Genomic DNA, 11,468 nt, shown 5'->3' on the forward strand with positions numbered 1-11,468 from the left:
AAGAATTCACCAAGAATAAGTCTTGGTACTCCTCTACCCACTTGCCGACCGCCGCAAGTATACTTACTGCGGCGGTCAGCCCCTCCTGGGCAAAGTGACGTATATACACGTCACTCGCCCGCGAGCCAATAGGGGGCGAGCGCGCCCCGCCGGAGCCGGGCTTCCGCCCCCGTTCGTTTCCCGACATGTCCACGCATGCAACCGGTGGACCCGTTGCAGACGGAGAAAGGCAGGCGGCTGATGTAAACAAATCCGCCTGTCATTCTCCCTGGTGTAACTGCAGAGATCATACGATCCTGCTATGTAGGATCGTATGTCTCTGGGGTTACATGAAAAGCCACACCCCTTTACAGTTATAAGCACGCCACTAGGGACACATTTAACCCCTGCATCTCCAATAAAGTTAACCCCTTCCCTGCCAGTGTCATTTTACAGTAACAGTGCATATGTATATGTACCCCCAAAAGTGTCAAAAATGTCAGTCAAGGGTCCGATCTGTCGGCCGCAATGTCGCAGTCCCTCAAAAATCACAGATCGCCGCCATTACTTGTTAAAAAAAAAACAATAAAAATCTTTCCCTTAGTAAACGCAATAACTTTTGCGCAAACCAATCAAAATACGCTTATTGTGATTTTTTTTACCAAACATAGGTAGCAGAAAAACTGGCCTAAAAATGTTAAAAACTTTTTGATTTTTAAATTATTTTGGGGCGAATTTCATATAAAAAAAAAAAAATGTGAAAAATATTATTTTTTCAAAATTGTCGCTCTTTTTTTGTTTATAGCGCAAAAAAAAAAAAAAAAAAAAAAAAAAAAAAAAAGAAAAATCGCACAGGTGATCAAATACCACCAAAAGAAAGCTCTGTTTGTGGGGGAAAAAAGGACGTCAATTTCATTTGGGTAAAGCGTTGCATGACCGCGCAATTGTCAGTTAAAGTCATGCAGTGCCGAATCGCAAAATACCCCCTGGTCTTTGAGCAGCCAAATCCTCCGGGGCTTAAGTGGCTACATGCCTGTTCTGGGTCCATAATTAAAAGTTGGGAGTCGGGAGGTTCAGCATGAAAACCAAAAACTTGCCATATTTAAAAATAGGAGTTATCTAATGGCGGCCTCCATGTTTCTCTCACGGCAGGTTCCCTTGAACAAGTGTCCACTTTTCCCTGTGGGGTTGATTTACTAAAACTGAAGAGTGCAAAATCTGGTGCAGCTGTGCATAGAAACCAATCAGCTTCTAAGGGGGTAAAAGTGGAACTTTAGCCAGAAAATTAAGTCCTGCTAGATTACTTCAGGCTGGCCCCTTCTGCAGTTAAAGATATGTAAAAAACATTAAAGCGGTAGTATCCCGCTTTTTGACACTTTTACCTACAGGTAAGCCTATAATAAGGCCTATAATAAGGCTTACCTGTAGGTACAAATAATATCTCCTAAACCGGCACGGTTTAGGAGATATTTACAGTGCAGGCAGCCGCTCGTGCGAGCGGCGCATGCGCTCTGAAGGTCCGGGGGACCTTCAATTAAGTTGCTGGGAGCTTGCCGGAAAAATCACTCCCGCGCGCATGCGCGGGAGTGACGTCATCGCGGCTCCGGCCAATCATCGCGCCGGAGCCGTCTCTTCCGGCCAATCAGCGTGCCAGAGCCGCCGAACCCGGAAGAGACGACGAGGGACCATGGCAGCGCCCGCAGCGATGTCCGGGGGTCCGTGTCGGGGCTTCGTTTTCAGGTAAGTTACACATAATGGGCTAGTATGCGTTGCATACTAGCTCATTATGCCTTTGTCTTGCAGGTTTTTTTTTTTTTTTTTTTTATTGAGTTTACAACCGCTTTAAAAATTAAAAATAAGTGTCTATACTCTTTACAATCCAGTGATACGCTAACTCATCCTGCTCTGCACATGCTCAGTTGCTCATTATTTTTGACATTTTGACAAAAATCAGAGCCACTAGAGGCTAATTTTGCTGACAGACTAAATATTTACTGTTGCTCAGGGGCTCTGGGCTTCAGCAAAATGGCAGCCTCCAGCACGAAGTAACAGGAACAATGCTGGAGGCAATTTACACCACACACTCATTATGGTAACATTATTATTAATGTGGAATGTATGTTCCTTGCTAAAGAACATTATTTGTATCAAATTGTTAGGAGTAAAATTCTGCTTTAAAAAGGAGACATCAAGTGTCTACTAGACTGCTACTTAAAGCACAGAGCATGCTTGATCTGCTTCTTCCCCACCCAACGTTCACCCGTCAGGGAATGACAGCTGTGAACAGAAAATAAATGCTCGTCACTTTCAGTTGTGGCTGGAAAGCCTACGGTCTGTTATTCAGATGTAAAGAGCTGAAACGGAACCATGACCCACACTGTTTGTGGGCTTCCGTCAGCACACAGCATCCTACAGTCTTGAACGTAGATATCAGATATTACAGCTGCATACAAAACTAGCCTGAATTTAGCTTGTATGGATCTGGAACAACCCCCTTTATTGAACAAGAAACATACTTTTTATACACTTGAGAAGTATGTCAGTCACTAAATGAACAATGACCCAAATATTTTATTGGCAATAAGCAGCTAGGCCTAGAGTACCATGAGTCTTCATATACTCTTTGAGATATATTGTTGATAAATTTTACTGTCCCATTTGAGTAATCCAAACCATATTCTCAGTGTCCATTAAGTCCATCATTTCCTTGGCCACCCTGTGCCCCTAATAGACACAGGGTGACTTAGGGTCCTTTCACACGGCCCGCATCCACCAACGTTCTGGTCAGCGGGGGGGGAAATCGATCTGCCGATCCCCACTGAGCAGAAGGATGACAGCTCCGTCATGGCGCTGTGTGTGGAGACTGAGCGGTCAGATCCCCACTGTCCTCTATGGGGGAATTGGATGAGAACGGACCACCTGTCCGTTCTTATCCGATCTGCTGAACGGATGGAAAATAGGGTTTTTATCCATCCGGATTTCACGGATAGGATCGGAAGCGGATAGCAGCGGGTGTCAGCAGAGATGTCTCCGCTGACATCCGCTGCCCCATAGGGATGCATGGAGCATCCAAACAGGTCCGCCTGAAAAACTGACAGGCGGATCTGATCGGATCATTCGTGTGAAAGGACCCTTACACATAAGAGGGCCTAGGGAACTGAGAGAGGGATTTCCCAACCTCTCTAAGATAAGCTGGGTGCAACAGGCCCCCCAACCAAAGGGACTCCCATCACAAGAGTGTAAAAGACCGAGCTGCCACCAACATACGCCTTATCTAGAAGCAATAATATGCAGCCAACACTGGAGCAAGTGAATATACACAGGAAGTGGCTTATATAAAAACATAAGATATCAGCAGCACTGAAATAATAAAAATTGTATTGAAAAAATATGTGGAACATAAAAGGAGGTGCAACCCAATTTCCCACCAAAAATAAAACAGTGCAGGTGAAATTTAAATTTGGCTTAAGGTGCCCTAGCTACTCCTGCAGAGCGGAAGTCAATACCCAATAGTGAGGACTTAGAGGAGGCTGCGACTGTCGGAGGACGCAAGAGAAAACGGAATTTTTGTAAAATCTTACCTGTAAAATTCCTTTCTCTGAGTCCTCCGACAGTCGCCGCCCGCCCCTCTTTTGGGGTTGTGTTCTTATTACCTACCGCTATACTACCAAACTGAGTTGGGAGTGGTCACTGCAGGGGGGGTATTGACCAGTGGGACAGCCCCCATGGGTGTGTCTATGCAAATGCTTTTGTTCTTTTGACTAAGTCTTATGTCTAGCGGAAGTCAATACCCAAGGTAATCTGTACTGTGCCCGAGCATGTTAGACCCCCAAAGTCCAGTTTGCTTGACCAGTGCAATTCCTACGCACAGTTCAGCCTTACCCTGGCCTGCTGGAAGAGATGGGCTTGGGCATGGCTCAGCTGGACATGGGCACAATACACATCAGATCTGTGCGAGACAAAGGTGATGACACAAGCATGCTCAGGCAAGACACAGCACAAGCACAAGCCAGCGGGGGGGGGGGGGGAGGGTTGAGGAAATCATTCTTGGGAACTGTACAAGGCAACCATGCCTAGTGCAAGTACACCTTTAGGCCTCTTGCACACGATACTCCTGTTTGAGCATTTCCTTTTGGCCTCTTGCACACAATACTCCTGCTTGAGCATCTACTTTTTTCCAGACCTTTTTTCTTGTATGTATATGCGTGTATTCGCGAGTATTGAGGCTTAAATTACTGACCAAAAATGCAGATTTTTCTATTTTGTTCTTACTGAAGAATACACAGCGCTTGTTTACGCGCCTGTGTGCATAGGCACATTACAATTAATGGGCTGTATTTTAGCTCAAAAAGCTGTACTGAGCATTTTCAAGCCGCAAGATGCCCAAACAGGAGTATCGTGTGCAAGAGGCCTTACACTGGAAGTGAAGCCAAACTGGACGTTTTTTTTTTCTTTTTAAATCTTTACAAGGAGAGACGATGGGTTACATAATGCACGGTTTTCTTGGCTTTATTTAGTGTCCCGCTGACAAACACAGCATTATGTGAGCTGGGAGGAGATAGGCTTATGATAAGACCTAACCTTCCCTACAGTTTAGAGCCAAGAGGAAGTTTTGACTGGATTTACAATTCGAAAATCGACTTAAATTAGAAAGAAAAGGGTGAAGCAGCAGCAGAGGTGATGGAATGGCACATCTGTTGTTGGTGAGCCTCCTATCACAGCCTGCCAAGAGAAATGACAGCCTGGCATATTTAGAAAGCAGTCAAAAGACTAATGATGATGTATAAGGTACAGCAAGTCAGAACACAACACATTTCATTGTTAATCAGTGCTTAGAACAATTAAATGTGCTATGTGCTGGCTGCCATTGTGCTCTGCTATAACAAACGAGCCAGGTTTGGTTTACTCCCAACACTGACCAGGGTCAAATGCTTTTGTAGGGATGGTGACAAGCGTAGAACTAAGATGAGGAATTACAAAATTGCCCTTTTCACCTAAATAAACAGAACCTATGCATGCAAGGATCAGAACAATGATCACAGTCCAGCTTGGGACGGTGTATACCACACCTGGCCCATATCCCTGGAAGCTGGAAAATCACTGAAGAAGGCACCGCTGCTCCTCTGATCTCCACTAGATTCCGAGTCCTGTGCTGATTGGCTGCCCTGCTGCATTCTGAACACAGGAAGTCGGATGCTCTGCACAGGCGTCAGTCAGAGAATGCTTTGTATTTTCTGAAAGAATGCAAAGTGTTCTCTGATTGGACGAGTTGGGGAGGCGGAGCAGTAATGTCATGCACTTAACCTTGTCCAATCAGAGAATGGTTTGCATTAATTTAGAAGACTGCAAAGCATTCTCTGAATGTATTCAGAATCCATATCAGGAGTTCTCCTTTAATTTACATCGGTGTTGCTCTCTAAAAAAGTGATCTGTGTTGGATCTCCGCAATAAGGAGCATTGTCACCAAAGATCCCCAACGAGCTGGTTTTAGTAAAGCCCCGTACACACGTACCGATTGTCGGCCATAAATATTCGGCCGACGACCGATTGTAGGCTTGTTAGTATGATGCTTCCGACAGCGCATTTTCGGCCGAACAGAATCTGTCGTGCAAGCATTAAAATTTTTGTAGGCCGACAACAGAACGGCCGATTGTTCGCCAGTCAGTACAGATTTAGGCCGACGGACAGCAGATTAGCAAGACTGGGCATGCTCAGAAAAGAAAAAAGACCAGGAAAGTTAACCATCACATGACATCACTTCTGCAGTCGGCTGTTGTTGGCCGACAAAATTTGTGCGCAGTCTTTTGCAGTTTTCAACAGACACGACAGCCCCGGACAAAAGACGGCTGATCGTTCGGCCGACGATCGGTACGTGTGTACGGGGCTTAGGGCTTTCATCAGACCTGAAAACCATTCTGAGGGTAAAAAAGGTTCAGAGAGGCTTGATGGGGCATCTCAACACATACACACTATACAACTTTTGTTGATAGATTTCCGTTAGATTTACCTTCAACTATGTAGTGCAGGGCCTGCCTGACTGCATACAAATTAAAAATGTTTAGATTTGACCTTCTATCAAATGGTCTTGGTATATCTAAGACCCCGTTCACACTGGGACAACCTGTCAGGCGACCTGGTCGCCTGACAGGTCGCCTGCCATAGAGAAGCTGTGGACCCTTTCTAATAGGAGCGACACAAGTCGCTCCGACTTAGAAAAAGGGTCCGGAGCTTCTTTGGGGCAACCCGGAGCGACCTGCATTGACTTCAATGATATGAAGTCCGTGCCGACCACTCCGAGGTCGCGGTGCGAGCTGTGCACCGCGACCTGTGAGGTCGCCCCGGCAAGTAGCGTCGCCCCAGTGTGAACGGGGTCTAAAGGAAAAAAATCTAAAGAAAATTGTATAGTGTGTATCCAGTTTAATCTACAACCAGTTCACATGCAAGACACGGGTAGAGCTGCACAGTAGGGATGGGCTCAGGCGTGTTCGGATCGTAGTCCCAACCCACCTGACCAATTCCGACAGGAAGCCGACACTGCAACCCGCCAATCATAGGCAGCGTGGCTATGTGCAGCTGTGGGCTGGGAGATGCTTCACTGCTTATGATTGGCTGTGTGCAGTGACGGCTTCCTGGTGGGATTGGTCAGGTGGGTTGGGACTACGATCCGAACACGGCTGAGCCCATCCCTACCGCTCCGCATGCAGCCAGTTCCAGGCAGAGTATTGCACTATTTTTAATTCTTTGATCCAGGGGCTATGAAAAAGTGTTTTTCATCCTAATTACATAGATGCCCATCACAAATACAAAATTGTCTCATAGCAATTAAAAGGTTAAATAGCTCAATGTCATCTAATGTGATAATAAATATTACAGCACTAACAATATATTAAACAATTGTATTAATGTACAAAGAATACCACTACTGATAATATTATGTAATACAGTATATAGAATACAAAAAAAATTATATATATATATATATATATATATATATATATATATATATATATATATATATATATATATATATATATATAAAAAAATATTATTTTTTTATGTATTCTATTACATAAATATTATGTATTACATAAAAAAAAAAAATATATATATATATATAATGTTTTTTTTTATTATGTAATACTATTTTTATATATTTTTTTTATATTACAATATATTAAAAAAAATATATATTTTTTTTGTTTTTAATATATTATAATATAAAAAAAAATATATATATTTTTTTTAATATATTGTAATATAAAAAATATATATAAAAATAGTATTACATAATAAAAAAAAAAACATATATATTTTTTTTTTTATGTAATAATATATAGAATACATAAAAAAATAAATATAATTTTTTTTAATTTAGTAGAATATATATCTGTTAAATAATAATAAATAATAATATATAATTTTTTTATTTTAGTAGAATATATGTGTTATATTATGTATTTTTAACATATTAAAGATAAAATATAATTTTAATAAAATAAAACATTAAATAATCATAATATAGAAACACATTAAATATTAACATTACTTAATTTAACAATAAAAAAAAAAAACACTTACTAAAATAATATTACTACTACTACTATTATTTTTATTATAAATAATTTTGTATTTTAGCAAGATTTTTATTTTAGGATGTTTTATTGTTAATAATTATTGTAGTATAATAATAAAAAAATAATAATAGCATGGTTAGTATTATTAACAATACTTAAACAATAACATAATAATAAAATACTTATTAAAAATATTACTACTAATAATAATAGTAATAAAGAAAATAATATATCATTGTTATATTTTATAAGCAACACAGTATTGCTTTTATTTTTATTTATTATTAGTTACAAATATTATTCTATGATATTTCCATTTTTTTATTGTTTTTTTTTTTTTTTTAAGTACTCTTAATATCAAAAACCATGAATACCACAGTGATAACACTAATCATATAATAATTACTATGATAGTATTCTGTATGATTATATGAATGGTATTATTGATAATAAATGGAGGGGTATAGGATGATGATGGGGGTAGTAGTGGGAAGTATGGGGGGGGGGGTCTCCTCACCCCGGTGCTGCGCCCTCCTGTGTCTCCGGTAGGTGTGTGCCCGGTTGGTGTCCACCTTGGAAGGGCCTCCTCGCTGTCAGTGTGCTCCGGTGTGTGCCCTCCTCCTCCTCCTCTCCCCGGTCCGGTGCCGTGTATGGAGGGGTCCGTCTCTCCCCGGTCCGGTATGGAGGGGTCCGTCTCTCCCCGGTCCGGTATGGAGGGGTCCGTCTCTCCCCGGTCCGGTATGGAGGGGTCCGTCTCTCCCCGGTCCGGTATGGAGGTGTCCGTCTCTCCTGTGTGGGGGAGGGGATTATGGGTGTCCGCTATCACACGAACAATGAGGAGAATAGTAATAATAATAATAATGGATGGGACGCCTCCATAGACCGGAGCGCACTCCTCCTCAGTCACCGCCGTCCTCCTATACCCGGCTGGAAGACATGTCCGTATGAGATATACATGAGTCCCCGGGAAGAGTCCATCCCATCCCGTCCCCCGGTATTACCGCTCCTCTACAGCCCGTCCATAGTGATCCCGCACTTCCCTCCGCACACCAATCCCATCACCCGCCCGCACCTTCCTATAAAGAGACAGCGCACCATCCACACAGGGGAGAGCGCGCCCTCTAGTGGACAGGAGGATTTCTGCATGACTTTATATAATGTACAGTGCTGGAGGCTGAATTCCTGGCTGGGGAAGACCATACACTATATATACCATCCTCTCCACTACAAGGTCTCTGTATTTGATACATACTTTATTAGGTATACCTTGCTAGTACCGGGTTGGACCCCCTTTTGCCTTCAGAACTGCCTAAGGGCCAGTTCACACCACATGCAGTCCAGTGTGTGTTCAGAGATGGTATTCTGCATACCTTGGATGTAACGAGTGGTTATTTGAGTTAGGGGTATTTGGGTGGGGAGAAATGACCTGTGTCAACAAATATTGGCACTATCCTCTGGTAAACTGAAAATTACAAAATGTATACCAGGTCTCAAAAGACATTGGAAATTGGGGATTTGGGTGTGCCTAAATAACCAAGTAACAAATAGCAAAATAATCTTTCTGTAATAAAATGTATGATTTTTGAGCTATTTGTTACTTGGTTATTTAGGCACACCCAAATGCCCAATTTCCAGTGTCTTTCGAGACCTGGTATACATTTGATTATTTGAGTTACCGTTGCCTTTCTATCATCTGGAAAACCAGCCTGCCCATTCTCCTCTGACATCCTCAAGGCATTTTCCTCCACACAACTGTGGCTCACTGGATATTTTCTCTTTTCGGACCATTCTCTGTAAACCCAAGTGATGGTTGTGCGTGATAATCCCAGTAGATCAGCAGTTTTTGAAAGACTCAAACCAGCCCGTCTGGTGCCAACAACCATGCCATGTTCAAATCCCCTTTCTTCCCCATTCTGTTGCTCAGTTCGAACTTCAGCAAGTCGTCTTCACCATGTCTAGATACCTAAATGCATTAAGTTGCTGCCATGTGATTGGCTGATTAGTAATTTATGTTACCAAGCAATTAAACAGGTGTACCTAATAAAGTGGCCGTTGAGTTTATTTAGGTCTCTCCTCTAGATACATATTTTTGGTAACTCTAAAGGAGATGTTATAGTGAATGACCAGCATGAAAGTGACACTAAAGGCCCGTACACACGTACCGATCGTCGGCATACAAACGTCGGTGGACGAAGGATCTGCCGATTGTACGCGTGTTAGTATGGTGCCTCCGACAGATGTCTGCGCACAATCCGCGGACAAAAGTCTTTCGTGCAAACATGAAAATATTTGTATGCCGACACCAGAACGGACGATTGTTCGCCTGTCAGTACACAATTCGGCCGACAGACCGCAGATTTGCAAGACTGGGCATGCTCAGAAAATAGAAAACACAGGGAAAGTTAACCATTACATGACATCACTTCTGCAGTCGGCGGACAAAATTCTTGTGCTGTCCTTGTGCTGTCTTTGCACTTTTCAGCAGACACCGACATCCCGGGGAGAAAAGAGGAACATTTGTAAGCCGACCATCGGTACGTGTGTACGGGGCTTAAGGGTCCTCTCACACGGGCTTTCCGATCTGGTCAGTTTTTAAGGCGGACCTGATCGGATGCTCCATGCCCCCCTATGGAGCGGCGGATGCCAGCGGTGACATGTCTGCTGACACCCGCTGCCATCCTATCCGTTCTGTGAAATCCAGATGAATGGAAACCCTATTTTCCATCCGTCTGGAGAATCGGATGAAAACGGACAGGCAGTCCATTTTCATTCGATCTCCCCATAGAGGAGAGCGAGGATCTGACAGGTCTGTCTCTGCAAAATAAGCGGAGACAGAGCTGTCATCCGCCTGCTCAGTGGGGATCGGCGAATCGATCCCCCGCTGATAAAAACCAGTCCACCGGGCGGAAAGCCCATGTGAAAGGACCCTAAATAATTTCCTTCTCCAAAAAAATATCCTTACATAAACACTACATAATGGCCCTGTAACCTATTTTTCATGAAAACATTTCTTACTGCGCTTTTCTGCTGGACCCCCTCCTATTCCCCCCACCTTACATTTGTTTGGAGAAAGCAGTACACATTAGTTGTGGTCATGTACACTATGCTCTATGCCCACTACAATTCCATAGTCCATCTCTGAATTGTGTAAGATAGGGTCACTACATACAGTGATACCATTGAGATCAAATATAGCCACCCTCCAACAGGAAGTCACATCCCAGCAGCAAAAAAAAAAAAACACGGAATGGGAGCAATATCAGGGAACAGAACTGATTTTTTTTAAACCAAAGTTTAGTGTCACTTTAAAATATAACCGAAGGCAAAACTTTGTTGTTTTTATTTTTGAATAGGACGGAGAGGGGATAGAACATCTGACAGGTTTTTATTGCCTTCTGTGCCCCAATTAGGGAGATTCACCCTCTCTATTCTTCCTGGTGAGTTAGTGAAAGAAAATTCCACATTTTGGGTTGTCACCAGAACAAGTATAGAGGGTAAATCTTCCAATGGGGACACCCAGGAATTTCCTCTCACTTCCTGTTGTAGCTATAAGACAGGAAGTGAAGGTAAATCTCTCCAAAGGGACACAGATGGCAAAACAAACTGTCAGGGGTTATAACCCTTGTTTACCCTACCCAAAACAAAAAATAATTGCTTTTAAGTCTTGTTCTGTTCTCGTTACACGTTTGCCCCTGGCTTGTATGTAGCTCAACATACAGTTCAAACCTTGAACTCTAAAATAACCAGACTGTCTGTAACTTCGGATCTTTATTACAACGAACAGATGGTGGTCATATAAGAATAGGATGTACTCGGATACGGTGCTCGGTGAAACTGGAAATAAACAGATAAATGAACATATAATAAGTACATGAACATAAACAAATATCCACTGGATATAGTGAACAATTTTTA

The 11,468-nt window shown here is 42.6% G+C and overlaps 1 protein-coding gene across 2 annotated transcripts in view; it reads right to left on the reverse strand.

Annotated features, from left to right (window-relative positions):
- The window catches only part of MAN2A2 (mannosidase alpha class 2A member 2), a 250,977-nt gene extending 242,853 nt beyond the window's left edge, over positions 1–8,124 (reverse strand). For both annotated transcript variants that reach the window (XM_082253219.1, XM_082253220.1), the window contains exon 1: positions 8,071–8,124. The gene's annotated coding sequence lies outside the window, so the exon portion shown is untranslated. The remainder of the gene's footprint in view (positions 1–8,070) is intronic.
- Between the last annotated feature and the right edge of the window lie 3,344 nt (positions 8,125–11,468).

The sequence above is a fragment of the Pelophylax lessonae genome (assembly GCF_965119305.1).
Source record: "Pelophylax lessonae genome assembly, chromosome: 4".
Taxonomy (NCBI): Eukaryota; Metazoa; Chordata; class Amphibia; order Anura; family Ranidae; genus Pelophylax; species Pelophylax lessonae.